Source organism: Geotrypetes seraphini, chromosome 12, assembly GCF_902459505.1.
Source record: "Geotrypetes seraphini chromosome 12, aGeoSer1.1, whole genome shotgun sequence".
NCBI classification, from domain to species: Eukaryota; Metazoa; Chordata; class Amphibia; order Gymnophiona; family Dermophiidae; genus Geotrypetes; species Geotrypetes seraphini.
In genome coordinates this window covers 82,810,220-82,827,093 of record NC_047095.1, presented here as the reverse complement: position 1 = coordinate 82,827,093, position 16,874 = coordinate 82,810,220, and the positions used below count along the sequence as shown (strand labels likewise).

At 45.5% G+C, this 16,874-nt stretch overlaps 1 protein-coding gene across 1 annotated transcript in view; it reads right to left on the bottom strand.

The window, feature by feature from the left end:
- The window catches only part of LAMC1 (laminin subunit gamma 1), a 344,488-nt gene that overhangs the window by 152,825 nt on the left and 174,789 nt on the right, over positions 1 to 16,874 (bottom strand). The gene's annotated exons all lie outside the window — the stretch shown is intronic.

The window sequence follows — 16,874 nt, the reverse complement described above, 5'->3', positions numbered from 1 at the left end:
AGATATAGTCTCATATTGCACAATAACACATGTAATACGGGACAAAACCTTCATAAACACTACATTACTGTATATATTCAAGCATAAACAGATGTTTTGGCCAAAACAAAATTTAAATCTCAATTTATATTAAGAGTGTGTGCTGGCCTGGCATTCCTCCACTCCCCCTCCTCGACGATGGGCAGTATTTCATATTTTCCTCCCTCCCCATGCCATCCCTCTTTCACAACTGCTGCCATCCCCTCCTCCCAAACACAGAGCACCTCCTTCCTAAATATCTGTACCCCCCTCCCCCCACTCCGAGGTCTAACATTTCACCTGGTAGTCCAGTGGAAAGTTGAGGCAGGAGCTATTCTCATAAACTCCTCATGCTGTCGTCTTCTTTAAAAATAGCTGCCATGACTTTCAACACCAGTCTAATGAATTGCTATTGGAATTCACAACAGCCATTTTCAATGAGGAAGACAGCAGGCGCAGGCATGTGTGAGAATAGCACCAGCCCTGACTGATTAGACCACCAGCTGAAATGATAGATGGGGAAGGGGGCAGGTGGACCCATAGGTGTGTCAGAGTGAGTGCTCTCAGCTGAGAGGAGTGGGGAAGAGTTCATATTCAACAATTTTCCTCCCCCACCACACACTTTTTCTAAAGAGTAAAATGTTCTCAGTTTATATTTGCATCCTATATAATAAAACCCTAAGTGCGCATGCGCACTTAGGGTTTTGTGATCCCTGCAGCCGTGTTTTCTGATCTGTGGCTGGATTCTATTTTAGAACGCAGCGGCAGGGATCACTGGCCACTCCTCTCCTCCCGCCCTCACTCGCCAACCGCTGGAGGAAGCGCAGGCAAGCTCTCTCCCTGCCCGCTTCCTCGGCAGGGAACACACTAGAGCTTCCCTCCATCAGCCCTCACTTACCAACCGCCGCCGCTGATCCTCCTCTTCAAAGCAGCCTGCGATCGTGGCCGGCTTTAGCGAACCGCGCAGGCCGCTCTCCAACTTCAGTAGCACGTTCCCTCTGACGCACGGGATCGCATCAGAGGGAACGTGCTACTGAGTTGGAGAGTGGCCTGCGAGGTTCACTAAAGCCGGCCACGATCGCAGGCTGCTTTGAAGAGGAGCAGGCCAGAAGACGCCGGGATGGAGGGAGGGTAAGAACAGGAACAATACAGGGGGAGAGGGAAAGGGGGCTGCTTTGGGGGGAGGGGTGTGCTGGGGACAGACAGCTTTGCTCTGGGGGAAGACAGAAGGGACCATGGAGAGACAGGGAGAGGGAAAGGGTGCTGCTTTGGGGGGAGAGGTGTGCTGGGGACAGACAGCTTTGCTCTGGGGGAATACAGAAGGGGAGCCATGGAGAGACAATTAGGGAGAGGGAAAGGGGGCTGCTTTGTGGGGAGGGGTGTGCTGGGGGCACACAGCTTTGCTTGGGGGGGGGTAGGGAAGACAGAAGGACACAGACAGCGGCCAAGGAGAGAGAGAGAAAGAAACACAGACACATCTATTCTAGCACCTGTTAATGTAACGGGCTTAAAGACTAGTGGGTTTATAATTGAGTATATATGGTATTACTTAATGAGGAAGCAAAGAATGTATGGGAAAAGATGAAAGAACAGGTGTAAAGCTTCACTTCATGATCAGTGAGGATTTACAGCTTTACCTTCCACAACAGGGCTTCGCCCAGAGAGACAGAGATGCAGAGCACAGCTCCACATACCAGCTAGTTGTTTAAGATAAAACTGCCAATACTGTAATCTACATTCACACACATTTTACACCAGCCCCTTCATGAGTCACAAACTAGCTGGGGGGTTCCCTACCACCCTGCAGGAAATATTTGACTTTTGGATGTTCTGCTGCATTCTTGGCTTTGAGATATAGCATTCCTGCAAGCAGATGTTTTATTTTATGAAAATTATAAATGCATCTCTTAAGAACAAAAAGGGCTGTAGACATTAAAATGTACAGGCAGAGCAAAAGGGTGAAGAATTCCAGCACTCCCACGACAAGTCAAGGCATGCTCAAGCAAATGCTCCCATATGGAGAAGCATTTCAGAATGGGAAACTTGTTCCTCTATCCCACTCCTAAAGAAACAAACATTCCTATTCAACATCAATATAATTTCAAAGAATCTGACTCATTCCAAGCAACCCAAGCTCATAGCTCCTGCAGTGCACCATCACCTCATTCACTTTTACAAGTCATCACCATTCCCCTGCACTGACATTTTATACCTCAAAACACTAGCAACCCCCAGAGGGGAGAATGTTTGAAGCAGAATGGAAGTATCTGAGTCGTCTGCACATGGAGATTGTCAATACACTATGTGAGGACAGTAATTTGACTGTGAAGGGCATTTCTTTACATTCCAGTGGTGAGCAGGATTTCAGCGATATGCTCTCCTGCAATAATCCGAGCTTGTCACTACTACTCAAGCACGCTCCAGCACTGAACGTTTACCTGTGCAGAATGCCCAAGTTGTCATTACTGCCAACATCTATGAGCAGGACTGTGGAGTTGGAGTCAGAGCTGGTAAAAATGTACCAACTCAGACTCCAGCTTGAAAATAAAAAACTTACATTATAATATATGGTACATTTATCATATTACACTATACATATTAAATCCTTGTTTTGGATCTAAAGACATCTTTCATCACATTTTAGATCAGAACAAAACACGGAAAGACTACCAGAGTTCAAACTAGACTCAGAGTGCAATAAAAAAATAAAAAATAAATAAATAAATAGAAGAGAAGAGAAGAGAAGACTCTACAGCCCTGCCTATAAAGTTATTAAACCGCACAGACGACAATGCTTAGACTGTGTATAACAGAGGATGCAGTAGTCATGTCAAACTGGAGAATGGACAATATGGCAAAGCAGGAAAACAGAGTTCAAACCTGCAAATTCACTTGCACTATCTTGTGAAGGGGAATCCCTTCAAGGTAAAACACGATGAACAAGCAAAAAAAAAAACAAACAACCCAACCCTAATTCTTCAGTGTAACAGCTATCATTACAAAACACAGCAGCCAGAAATCTGGGAAAAGAAGAGAGCCCCCTCCAATGATACCCCTTTCGCAGCTTATGTAACTAAAAAATCTATTTCCCCATTCTTTTTTCCCCTTAGTCCATCTTCTCTCCTTCCCCCAAAAACACACAAATTCATATTCTCACTCCTCCCAAACCATCTGAAGTGAAGTAGTTGGAACAAAAGCATCGAGATCCTGGGTTCAAATCCTGATCCTCTCACACATGCTCCTTGTTAATTTGTGTAAATCACTATACCCTCCATTGTCTTGGGTACAAACTATTAACACACACACGATAACAAAATGTATCTGTAAGCTATTTTACCACACCCGTGGAACTGCACCAATATAGGTGAGTCTCACACTAACTAATATTTGCACAGCTGCAGCCTTGAAAATCACATGCCCACAGTGGTAAGTTATAGAGAGTTGCGCGGGGACAGAAATTCCACCCATCCCCACCCGTCCCCCTGAGAAATCCCACCCGTCCCCGTGAGGCATCCCTCCGTCCCCACCCGTCCCCGCGAGGAATCCCCTCCGTCCCCGCCCGTCCCTATAAACTTCAGAAATAGTTATTTCATTTAATTATGCTACTGAATTAAAGGCTCTGGTAGAAACCCATTTACAAATAAGCAAAAAGACTTTATTAATTTGGAAATATTAATTGGGAAGAATACATACTTTGTAAACGGGTTTCTACCAGAGCCTCTAATGTTTATAAATTTTTATCGACACAACTAATATACTACTTTATCCTGAAGCAAAAAAAAAAAAGAAATAGAATTCTTTTCCTACCTTTGTTGCCTGGTTTCTGCTTTCCTCATGTTCTCATTCAATTCCTTCCATCCACTGTCTCTCTTCCTTCTGCATCTTCCATTTGCTCTGTTACTGTGCCTCTCCCTTTCTTCCACCTTCCAAATTGGTCTGGCACCCATCTTCTTCCCTCCGCTCCCCCCATAGTCTGGCATCTGCCTTCTTCCCTGCCAACATCTTCTCCCTACTCTCTCTTCCCTATTTCCTTTCAGCGTCCTTCTCCCCCCCATCTTCCCCATGTCCTGTCAGCATCATTCTCCCCCCTCTGTTTTCCACATGTGCTTTCAGTGTCCTTCTCTCCCCTCATCTTTCCCATGTCCTTTCAGCGTCTTCTCCACCCCTTTGTCTTCCCCATGTGCTTTCAGCATCCTTCTCCCCCATCTGTCTTCCACAAGTTCTTTCAGAGTCCTTCCCCCCCCGCCCTTCCCATGGCCTTTCAGCGTCCTTCTCCACCCCTTTGTCTTCTCCAGTGCTTTCAGCGTCCTTCTCCCCCCTCCTTCTCTCCCACCCCGGGTGCAACACAGCCGGCCAGGTCCCCTTACTTTTGTGGCGCTTCCCCGACCGACCGACAAAAGCCCCGGTCCGACAATCCTCCCTGCCCTGTAGCCGCGAATCTAAATTACCTTCTTACAGCTGCTGTAAGAATGTAATTTAGATTCGCGGCTACAGGGCAGGGAGGATTGTCGGACCGGGGCTGTTGTCGGTCGGTCGGTCAGGAAGCGCCACAAAAGTAAGGGGACCTGGCCAGCTGTGCTGCACCCGGGGCGGACCGCCCCCCTCTCTTGGTAGCCACTCGAACCGCAAGGCTACTCTCCTTCTCCTTACCTGCCCTGCCTGCAGCACAGAACCGAACAGAAGTCTTCCCGACATCAGCGCTGACGTCGGGAAGACTTCCGTTCGGTTCTGTGCTGCAAGCAGAGCAGGTAGGGAGAAGAGCTGCGTGACTGAGTACATCCAGCCCCGCAGGAACCCCGCGACCCTCGGAGGCGTCCCTACGGGATCCCCACGACCCTAGGGGGCGTCCCCACGGGATTCCCGCGACCCTAGGGGGCGTCCCCACGGGATTCCCGCGACCCTAGGGGGCGTCCCCACAGGATCCCCGTAACCCGAAGGGGGAACCCGGGGGATTCCAATCGTCCCCGTTCCCGTGCAGCTCTCTAGTAAGTTAACAGGCCCCAAAATCAGTTCTGCCATTTTTTTTTTTAAAGAGCTAGACCAGTGTCTCTCAAACTTTTTCGAGCCGGGGCACACTAAAGGTAGTTTGAGTGTTTTGCAAGCCGAGCAAAACATTTGTAAAATTTGTGACTCGTAAACCGAGCTTGACTCGCTATAAGAGCATGTCCCAAAGTAAAACATCCCGCATCCCCCTCTCCATACCTTGCAATGCACGCTTTCTGATGCTCTTTTCACTTCAGTTTTGCCTTTTAGGGTGTCCAACCTGCTGCCCCGTGCGGCCCGCTCGAGGGCAATGCATTTGTTCCGTCTGCCGCCCCTGGATGATTGCCTTCTTGCCGGCTCCCTCCTCCTTGCTGTGTTCGCTCTGGGCCGCGGCGGCAGCTCCTGCATGCCTCCTGTGGCTGGTCCTGAGACGTTCCCTCTGACGCTGTGACGTCAGAGGGAGGGCTTCCGGGTCGGCCGTGGGGGGCATGTGGGAACTGCTGCCCGCCGCTTTGAGCGAGCACTGCGACAAGAAGGAGAAAGCCGGCATGAAGGTAGGCACCGCAGCACAGGGAGGGCTTCCGGGTCGGCCGTGGGGGGAACATGGGAACTGTTGCCCGCAACTTGGAACGAGCACTGCGGCATGAAGGTAGGCACCGCGGCACAGTGAGGGCTTCTGGGTCGGCCGTGGGGGGGAACATAGAACTGTTGCCCGCAGCTTGGAACGAGCACTGTGGCATGAAGGAGGAGAAAGCCAGCATGAATGTAAGCACTGAACAAAAAAGAAGTTAAAGATGCAAGGCCCCAGTGAGGTTGGTTGGCTGTGGAAAAAGCCCCAGTGCCCCAGTTCTGTTATGTTTATGTCAGTTGCTGGCAGCAGTAGCAACGAATTGTCCGAGTCTCCATTATATCCTATGGGGAACTCTGCTTTGTTAAACGAGCATTTTGGTTTACGAGCATGCTCCTGGAACGGATCATGCTCGTAAACCAAGGTACCACTGTATATATATATTTTATTTATATATTTTTTTAAAAGGAGGAAACGAATTTGGGTTTCAGTAAGGAAGACACTGTTATTACAAAAGATCAAACAGATTTTCTTATTTGGAAAGGTATGTGATATTTAATGGATGTGTGGAGGGCAATTTTTACATCAACAGGCTTGTTCCCTGGGAATGCTGGCATGCGCATTAGCAAGCTGTTTCAAGAAGTGGTTAGTTACCATTTCTTGAGCTCTTATTCCTTGGAATATTATAATGTAAGTTTTTTATTTTCAAGCTGGAGTCTGAGTTGGTACATTTTTACCAGCTCTGACTCCAACTCCACAGTCCTGCTCATAGATGTTGGCAGTAATGACAACTTGGGCATTCTGCGCAGGTAAACGTTCAGTGCTGGAGCGTGCTTGAGTAGTAGTGACAAGCTCGGATTATTGCAGGAGAGCATATCGCTGAAATCCTGCTCACCACTGGAATGTAAAGAAATGCCCTTCACAGTCAAATGTAGCCTTGTACAGACTTTATTATACAAACTGAATAATGCAGCTTGCATTAATGAGCTGATTTGCATTCCATGTGCATGTTTTGCTGCAGTAACAAAATCCAGAGTTAAACTGTGTTACTGGGAAACACATTATTGACACAAAGCAGTTAGTAAATAAAACCACTTTGATTTTAAGCCTTCTGGTATAGGGAATACTGAGTGTACCTGAAATGAAATGCATCCTGAGCTACCACTCAGAATATACAGTATACATACTCTCTCCCTTCCTTCAAATATATACTCTACAGTAGTAGTAGAGAGAAATATTGGACATGGTGGTGGGAGAAACATGAGATACAGATGCATGAGGAAAATAGAGATGAGAGGGAGACATGTTAGATGTGGTGGTGGAGAGGAAACAGTGGGATGGATGAAGAGAGAAAGTACGTGCAAGCCTATTTTTTCTATTTAAACTACAGTACTTTATTTTGAGGACTGTTTCTTTAATGTCCTTATAGACTGTGTACTGTACAGGATCCAAGTTACATACAAATTTAACTTAAGAATGGTTTAATGGGGGGGTCACGTGATGTGCACGGAATGAACAGGATGCCCCGCGGTCTGGCTTCGGGAGCAGCTTTGCTAATTCTGCATTTTCCCCTGACTCTGTTGTTGCTTCGGTTTCCGCATATCATCTTTGAATTTCTAGAGGTCGAGGGGTCCATCTAGCGCTTCTGGCATGGAGTTTGAGTGGGTTATGCCGTATAAGGGAGCTCGCAATTATCGTGCTCCGACAGGACATTCTGTAACTAAGATGGTGGCGAAAAACAGGATCCAAAGCACGCTTTGTTGAGCTGTACTGTGGGAAACATGTCTAGTGGCATGTTTCCCACAGTACAGCTCAGCAACGCGGCTATACAAGACCTTAAAAAAGCACCTCACCGATGTCATGGCTGACCAATTATCTGGCCTCCAGGTTACTATTCTGGAGGTCAAGGAGGAACTGAGCTCATTCAACAACCACGTAATTCAGCTAGAGGATCGCATAGTACAGAATGAAGTTACAACTGATTCACTTATCATCCAAATGCAGGCCTTGGAGCGCACTAATCAACAACTAGTTGCCCCGTGTGGAAGACCATGAAAACAGAGCGAGGCACAATAACCTCCAGGCTGTGGGCCTCCCAGAATGGGTGAAGGGGAGACTTGGGGGAGGGCTCTCCTAGGGTGATTATAGAGCGTGCTGATCAGCTTGGCCAACGCCAGGAAAATGACAACAGACCTTGCCCGATCATCATGCACTTCCTCAACTACATGGAGAAGGAATTAGTTTTGCACAAATACCGGGACTGCAAGAACATAAGCTATGAGAATCACTCGGTGTTGCTATTCCTGGACTTCTCTGTGGCAGTTGCAGCTCAGTGGCAGGAGATGGCTCCCTATTGTTCCACTTTATACAAGAGGGGTCTCTGAGCAGTGTTGCAATATCCAGCTAAAGTGAGACTCTCATATCGGGGGGAAACCTCTCCTTTGATAAACCGCAAGATTTAGCCACTTTCCTGCAATCTTTGCCTCCAGAGAACTGTGGACCCTTGAGGCTGGCGGATTTTTTGGACTACTGGGGGAGCTTCGTCCTACTGGGGTGCTGTTGGGAGGGCTGCAGTGGCTATGCCTGATGACGATATTCTCCACTCCCGGATTATTACCCTTTTGCAGCAGGACATGCACAGTGTAGTCTAACTTACATGTCCAGTGTGACTGTCTGTGTCATGCACTTCTGAAGCAATGATTTTGGGGATGAAGAGGCTGTGGGTCTCAGGAATATCTGTTGGGGGCGAGGGATTGAGGACTTTATAGCTGCCTGTTTGTTTAAAGTTAAGTGGCAGTTCTGTGCCAGAGTACTCTTCTTTTCTTTTTTCTTCACTCTTCTTTGGATTGTTTATTCATTGCTTATTGGCAGGGTGAGCTCCCGGGAGCACATCAGTTTGTGATTGTTCCTTGGATGTTTGATGAAGGTGGAGGAGGGGGGTTTAGATATGTTTTGTATCTATTTTCTATCTGTGTATGAAAGGTTGTGCTTGGTGGAGTGTGAGTGATGGGGTAGGATTGGGGGGTGGGGGTTTGTTGCTCGTCAGCCCTGGATACCTGTGGGAGGGGGGTGAGGATTGCTCTTGCTTGGAAGGGAGGAGGGTCTGGCTGGGGCACATCTGCATCTTCATATGTTCTTATCAATTGGAATAGTCCTTTAGTACTGTTTTTTGATTATTGTTAAACTTAAGTTGATATCTTTGAATGCGGATGGCATTCATTCTCCTATAAAGCGCACCAAAATTTTGTCACTGCTCCATAAACTATAGGCGGATATTGTTTATCTGCAAGAAATGCAGCTCACTATGCTGGAGCATGCCAAGCTGAAAAGGGACTGGGTGGGGGAGGTGTGGGCCTCGTCCTTTAATGGAAGAAAGAGGGGAGTGGCCATTCTAGTGCATAAAAAGTTACCTTTGCATGTCCACAATGTCATCTCAGATCCTAATGGAAGATATGTGGTATTGGTGGGGGAACTTTGGGCTACGCCAGTGGTTTCCGCCTCTAACGTGTATCAGCATAGTTTCTACACTAATTTGGTGGCGCGCCTCGCAGCTTATCCCACCCATAGGATTCTTTTGGGGGGAGATTTTAGCTTTGTGGCGAATACGGTCCTCGACAGGAAGCCGCCCAGATCTGGGGATGCTCAACATGATTTTAAGGGAATTAATTTCTTGATGCAGCAGTTGGGGGTAGTAGATGTGTGGCGCCTCCTCCATCCAGATGAACAGGACTACATGTTCTCCCACCACACAATATGTATGTCTGGCTTGATTATTTGCTTCCTTCTCATGGTCTTTTGTCTCAGGTAGTGGTTACTAGAAGACTCTTCAGTTTCGGACCATTCACCCATCTCTCTCACATTGTACCTACTTAACAGAGACCAGGATAGGGTATGGAAGCTGCCCCCGCACTTATACCGGGATAAGGATTTTCACTCTTACCTTTGCCATAAATTTCAGGATTATTCACAGGATAATTCTCTGGCTGATGTGTCCCCAACCATTTATTTGAAGGCTGCAAAAGTGATTCTTAGGGGCCATATCATCTCTTTTTTTTTTTTTTTAAGTTCAATAATTTTTATTAAGTATTTTAAAGGATACAAGAATCATTTAAAGTACATAGAAACAAAATAAAGCTTTCTGTATATAAAATATATAAATCTATGTTTAACTGTATAGGAGCAAAGGCTCCAGTTATTAAAAATGTATGTAAGGGATATATAAGATAAAGATGAGAGAGAGCAGTAAAGAAAAAGGAAAGAAGAATGAAAGAGAGAAGAGAGGAGAAGAAAAGGATAACAGGAGTGTCTAAGAAGATGAGCGTACATAGGAGTCTAAGAATGACCATGGAGATTTGTTGTATTTCAAGTTCATGCAGGTTCGGAATGTAACTCTCTTCTCATATGCATAGGATTCAAATCTATGATACATACTCAGAGAGTTCCACCAAAAGGTATAATCTAATAGCGAGGGTGATTTCCAATTTTTAAGAATGTGCATGAGAGCAGTCACCAACATGGTATCAATGAGTTTAGGTGGACAATTTGATTGTGTGAAACATGGGTGTTGAGAGCGAAGGATTACAATGTCTATAGAGATTTCTTCTGAGCAGTTAGTAATAGATTGTATGGTGTTCCAGACGTAGGTCCAAAAAGAGCGGACTAGAGTACAATGAAATAACATATGATCAAGAGTTCCTTCCTCTTTCAAGCAGTTCCAGCAAACAGAGTCTTGCTTTAAGTTAGCTTTCCACATGCGAAGTGGGGTCCATATTGCCTGCCACATAAGAAAGTACATTGATTGTGATACTCTAGAAGATAAAAGCGGGCGATTTGTCGATGACCAGAAAAGCTCCCAATCAATGTCAGAAAGCGGAGTGGTAAGTATAGCGTCCCAGTGCTTAGAAGCGCAAGATTCGGGACCGTGTACTTTTGCAGTTCTCTCAGGAGCTTCAAACTCTCCGTAAGGTTCATATTTCTCGCTTGGATGATCTAACCAAGAATAGGATTTTCCAACTTCGTGATGAGATTCTGACCGCTCGCGCAAGACCTTTATTTCCAGAAATATAAGTTGTATAGGTGGGGAGGGAAAACCGGGAAATTGTTAGCAAACCTGGTTAGGCGACCTAGAAAACAGCAACTCATTGGATGTATTAGGGATGCACAGGGAAATCGAGACACAGCTTTGGAGCAGATAGCAGATCAATTTGTTCGTTTTTACACTACTCTTTATTGTGCCGGCACGGCTACTGAGGAACAGTGGGAGGAATTTTGTTGGGGCCTGAGTCTTCCAGCCCTGAACACTTTGAACAGGCCTATCAAACTGAAGAGATCCGGTTGGCCATGGAACGGTTAACTTTAGCTAAGTCTCCAGGACCGGACAGTATGGGGCCAGAATTCTATAAGATCCTAAATGATACGGCTTTGAAACCTTTACAGGGGATGTTTGCAGATGCGTCGGAGCAGGGCAATACAGGTAGGGTTAATCTTGCCCATATTCTTCTTCTTCCTAAACCAAGCAAAGATCCTGAACTCCTGGGATCCTCTAGACCAGCGGTCTCAAATACGCGGCCCATGGGCCGCATGCGGCCCCCCAGGGACTATTTTGCGGCCCGCAATCTGTCCTTGCCTAAAGCAGGGATCCCCAATCTGCTTCCCTTCCCACTGCCCTCCCCCAAGCCACCGCAATCGGGGAACAGGCCAGCGCCCGAGGTCTTAGCTCTCCCTGCATATCTTCCCCAACTCGGAGCCGACCAATTCTTGCCACCCGACATTCAATTCTAATGTCGGGTAGGAAGCTCCGGGCCAGCCAATCGCTGCCTGGCTGGCCCGGAAGTTCCTCCCCGACGTTAGAATTGACGTCGGGTGGCGTAAATTGGTTGGCCCCGCGCTGGGGAAGATAAGCAGGGAGAGTTAAGACCTCGGCACTGGCCTGTTCCCCGATTGTGACAGAGGCAGCTTGTTTACCGATTGCGGCGGTGACGGCCTGTTCCCCAATGGTGGTGGCTTGGGGGAGGGCAGGGAGAAGTAAAGAAAGAAAGGGTGGGACAGAAAGACAGAAAGAAAGAAGGGAAACGGGACACAGACAGAAAGGGGCATGGAGAGAGAAAGGGCGGGCATAGAGAAAGAAAGAAAAGAAAGAAAGGGGGCACCGAGAGAGAGAGAAAGACAGACAGACATATAGAAAGAATGGGGGCATGGATAGAGAGAGAAAGAAAGAAGGGGGCAGGGTGAAAGAAATAAAAAGTTGGGGGAGATAAGGAGACAGATACCAGACCAGGGGAAAGGAAGGAAGGAGGGATGGAGAGAAAGGAGAGAAAGAGATGTCAGACCATGGAAATAGGGACAGAAGAAGAGAGAGATAGAAGGGAAGGTAAGACACGGAAACATAGATTTTGAAAAGAAAGCAGAAAAATTGAATATTAAGTTAATGCCAAAGATGGATGCAATGTAAGTGAGAAACTGACTATATTTATAAATGCCAATGGTAAGAGAGCGAATGCCATCCAAAAGTTGGAATCTTCAAATTTTGATAAACGATCATCTCTTGGGAAGTTACATTTACACCAGTGTGCAGCATTGTATTGGGTCTCCTGAAGCAGCTTATCGAAACGGGGCCACGTTGAGACCCCAGAGCCCTTACATTTACAGTTTTTCAAGTCTGCACAGATAAGTGCAAGCAAGAGATTTTCTTATATATATTGAACAGTTTTTTGTCGATTAAGTATCTTTGTTATACAATTGAAGTTCTACCTGGTCAGAGAGTGTTGTCTTTTAAAGCAATGCAATGATTGGATGGTAAACTCTTTTACCAAGGGAAGGTATCCACCTCCCTTCAGAGTTTCACTTTTTCTGAGCAACTTTTGGATGGCATTCGCTCTCTTACCATTGGCATTTATAAATATAGTCAGTTTCTCACTTACATTACATTTATTTCACTGACTAGTGCATATATATTTCCCTGTAAGCCTTTTTTGACAAAGATGGATGCAAAGCAGAAAGTGAAGACGGAGAGAAAAACAGTCAAAGGACAAGAAGACCCTGGAAACATAGTTAAATGCACAGAAAAATAAAGTCACCAGACAACAAAGGTAGGGAAAATGATTTTATTTTCAATATAGTGATGGAAATGTGTCAGTTTTGAGAAAGGAAAGATATTAAACTTTAAATGTGAGGGCTGCAGAAAAAATAGGGTACTTGGAGGGCCGCAGAAAAATAGTTAATGACAATTTTGCATAAGATAAAACTCTTTATAGTTTATAAATCTTTCCTTTAACTGTTAAAGGAAAGATTTATAAACTATATAGAGTTTTACCTCATGCAAAGTTGTCATTTCTTTAATAAGACATTAACTATTTTTTCTGCGGCCCTCCAAGTACCTACAAATCCAAAATGTGGCCCCACTAAGGGTTTGAGTTTGAGACCACTGCTCTAGACCAGTGGTCTCAAACTCGTGGCCCAGGGGCCACATGCAGCCCACCAGGTACCATTTTAAAGCCCTCAGTATGTTTATCGTAATCACAAAAGTAAAATAAAACAGTTTTTTGATTATGTGTCTCTTTAGCTATAAATTACAATATTATTATTAAGGGCTCCTTTTACAAAGGTGCGTTAGGGCCTTAACGTGCAGAATAGCTCATGCGAAATTTCCGAGTGCGCTAGCCGCTACTGCCTCCTTTTAAGCAGGCGGTAAGTTTTCAGCTAGCACGTGCTATAGCGCGCGCTAATCTGGTGCATGTACTAAAAACGTTAGTGTACCTTTGTAAAAGGAGCCCTAAGACTTAACCAAAAGGAAAGATTTAAACTATAAAGAGTTTTACCTCATGCAAAATTGCCATTTCTTTAATAAGACATTAACTAATTTTTCTGAGGCCCTCCAAGTACTTACAAATCCAAAATGTGGCCCTGCAAAGAGTTTGAGACCACTGCTCTAGACCCATTTCTCTCTTAAATTAAGATGTCAAATTAATGGCAGCGATATTGGCAAAGCACTTGACGTCTATTTGCCAGCACTGATTGGAGAATACCAGATGGGGTTTGTGCGTGGGAGATATGCCTCAATTAATTTGTGTAAAGCTCTTCTGGTGCTCCGGGTCTCCAAAGGGCAGTGCTGGTTAGCTTAGACATCGAAAAAGCATTTGATAGTGTTTCATGGTCGCACGTGTTTTGGACTTTGGGGACTTTTGGTATCTCAGGTAGATTTGTGGAATGGGTATGGGCCTTATATTTTGAACCCCGGGCTCAACTGCTGGTAAATGGTAAGCTGACTTCTTCCTTTGCTTTGTGCAGAAGTACTACACAAGGGTGCCCCCTTTCACCCTTATTTGTTTTAGCCCTTGAACCCCTAGCAGCACGTATTCGTCAAGATCCTATCCTAGAAGGTATTTTAGTTGCCTCACAGGAACTGCGATTAAGCATATTTGCTGATGATATGCTTTTGTTCAGCTTCTTCTGTTTCTGCACTGGATGAAAGATTGTGGCACCTTTTCTGGTCTTATGGTGAACTGTAGCAAGTATGAATTTTGCTGCTGAGTGGAGGAGGCTCCGAACCCTAGCATTACCTATTAAACCCATGGGGAAATCCCTCAAATACCTCGGTATCTATCTTCACTCTTCGGTCCCTGAAATGTACGAACTGAATATCACCCGGGTTCTCGCCCGCATTAAAGCGTTATGTCAATCTTGGATGGATCTTCCGTTGTCGCTACTTGGCCAGGTAGCTTTATTGAAAATGATGTTGATGCCCAAAATCTTGTATCCCTTACAGGTGCTCCCCATTTGGATCAAGCGCAGGGATGAACTGGAGTTCAAGGCTTCCATTCACAGATTTTTGTGGTGTAATAAAACAGCTAGGATTGCTTATGCTAAGCTCATGTTGAGACCTGAGTGGGAGAGGGGGAGGGGGTTAAGCATTCCCGATCGTCGGTATTACAATGTTGCTGCATTGTTACGAGGGGTGCACGAGTGCCTCTTGGATGACCAGAAGTTCTTTCCTTTGGGTTTGTCAAAAGCTTGGTGCGAGCCCTATGGGTTTATTAATCTTCTGCATCTTCGGGCTGGATCCTCTGCTGCTTGTAGGGAGCAGCTTGAGTTCTTGCAGCCTTTGCAGGCAGCTTGGGAGTGGTGAAGAAAGAGGCAAGACAGGGAGGGCATCTCCGTTGTTAGGGCTTGTAGGCAACCCAGATTTTTTGTGGGGGAAGAGTTTATTCCCCCTTTCATATCTGGGCAACTAGGGGATGTCGGACTATAGGGGCTCTTTTGGAATTGGGGGCGGGGGAGTTCCCCTCGTTTGACCAGATCTGCAATAAGTGGGAACTTCCTGCTTCTCACTTTTCAGGCCCGCCATTATTATGCTCACTTGCGCGCCTGGTGGGGGGCACTGGTGGAGGGTACTAACTTAAAGAAACACTTTGGTTTGCTGCCAGGTGCCCTGAACACCCTTTCTATGTGGTACAAAATTACTAAGGAAATTGCGGATGTTACTGGTGTGACCCAAACAGCTAGAAGGTGGGAGAGCGAGATGGCTCAATCCTTGACTCTTGAGCATTTTTCAGGCTATTTTTCAGGTGGGCTGAGGATTCTTTAAAGCAGTGGAGCTCCGGGTGATGCATTTCAAGCTCTTGCACCAGGCATATCTGACCAGGGCTCGCGGTTGTCAAATGGGACTGTGGGAGAACCCCCTTTATCTCTGCTGTAAAATTGTGGAGGGCACCTTTTTACATGCTTTCCTGGAGTGCCCAAAGTTGACCTTGTGGACAAAAATAATTGGTGTTGTGGAACAGATGGCTAACATCTCGCTCCCTTGGGATTATTTGACTTTATTACTGGGGGGATCGGCGCCTCCTGCTCGATCATAATGTCCCTTTACCAACTCGGAGATTTTCGGCAATTGCATTTCTGTTGGTCATCAGGGTTATTCCGAGGTGCTGGCTGGAGGAGAGTGAACTTCCTTTCTTTCTATGGGTGTAGTTGCTAAAGCAGACAGCTAGGTTGGAACTGGCTTCGGATAAAGGGAAATGCCAGACCGCTGATCGCTTATGCTCCAACGACTTATGGCAACAGAATTTGGCTCTCTAATTCCTTCAAGGGGGTCTTTTTCTGGGGGTACCTCACTCCGTTTTGGGGTCTTTGACTTCTGTATCGAGAGTTTATTTACATCACAGAGCCGGTGAGGGGATGGAGAGGTTGTAACCCTATTCTTCTACTAAGACTAAGGGGGTCCTTTTTATTAAGGTGCGCATTTAGCACACGCTAAATTGGTTAGAGTACCTTAATAAAAAGAAAGACTCCTAAGTATCTTAATCTTAATAAAAAATTTGTTCTGCGACTTAGCCTATGTTTTAGATTTCAGCCCCTTGTGTGATTGAGTTTGACACCCCTGACTTAAGGGAAGAGAGCTCTGGGCTGTTAATTCATTTAAGGTCTATGAATGGATCATCCACTCAAAGGATATCAAAGAGATTCCTTTACATTCAAAGCTGGAAAGGCCCCTGAATGAAGATAGAAGTTCTTCCTGTTCATGCCATCAAAAAAATATTGCTGGATTCCCCTGTATAGCTATAAGGAGGAAATCCCTTGGACTATACTGGATTGCTCAAAAAACAGTGCTAGATTTCTTGACACATAAGTAGCATCAATCTTCATGTGTAATTGCAAGAAGGATACATATATGTGGAAAGATTAACTGTGGACAGTTTCAGTTTCATACATAATGTATTAGTAATAAAAATTAAAAAAAAATATGTTAACAAGTGACTTTAAAATCCCAATACAATGTTAGCATGCCCAAGCATTCCAAGCACTTGGCATTTTTCCTTCTCACTCAGGGATCCAGTAGTACATGTTTGGGATAAGAGCCAGATCTTCAGCAATACAAAAATCCATGGTTAGTACTACAAAACAGTTAAACTGAACAGCAACAATACAAGACTTTCTGCAATTTTTTCCACAAGACCTGTTGGCTAAGACAATCATTCCCAGGGTGATGTGCACAGCTGCACACCAGCTGTTTATGTTCCACATCCTTGGACAAACTGTACACACACTATCTCAATAATCGAGATGTTCTACAAGCAAGCCAAGCCAGACTTCAGGGCAGTCACAGCTACAGTTACAAAACAGTGAGAGCAAGAATGACATGTACTAACGAAGAAAAGCTGCTAAAAACTGCAAAGCAACAATTTGTTTTAACTTCCTTGAAATACTCAGTTTGTTACCCCTGCAAATCCATAAGTTCTGTGCTGGAGGCAGGTTTAAGAGGGTACACAAAGTAACTCTATTTACATGGTTGGATGAGTATGTCATGTCT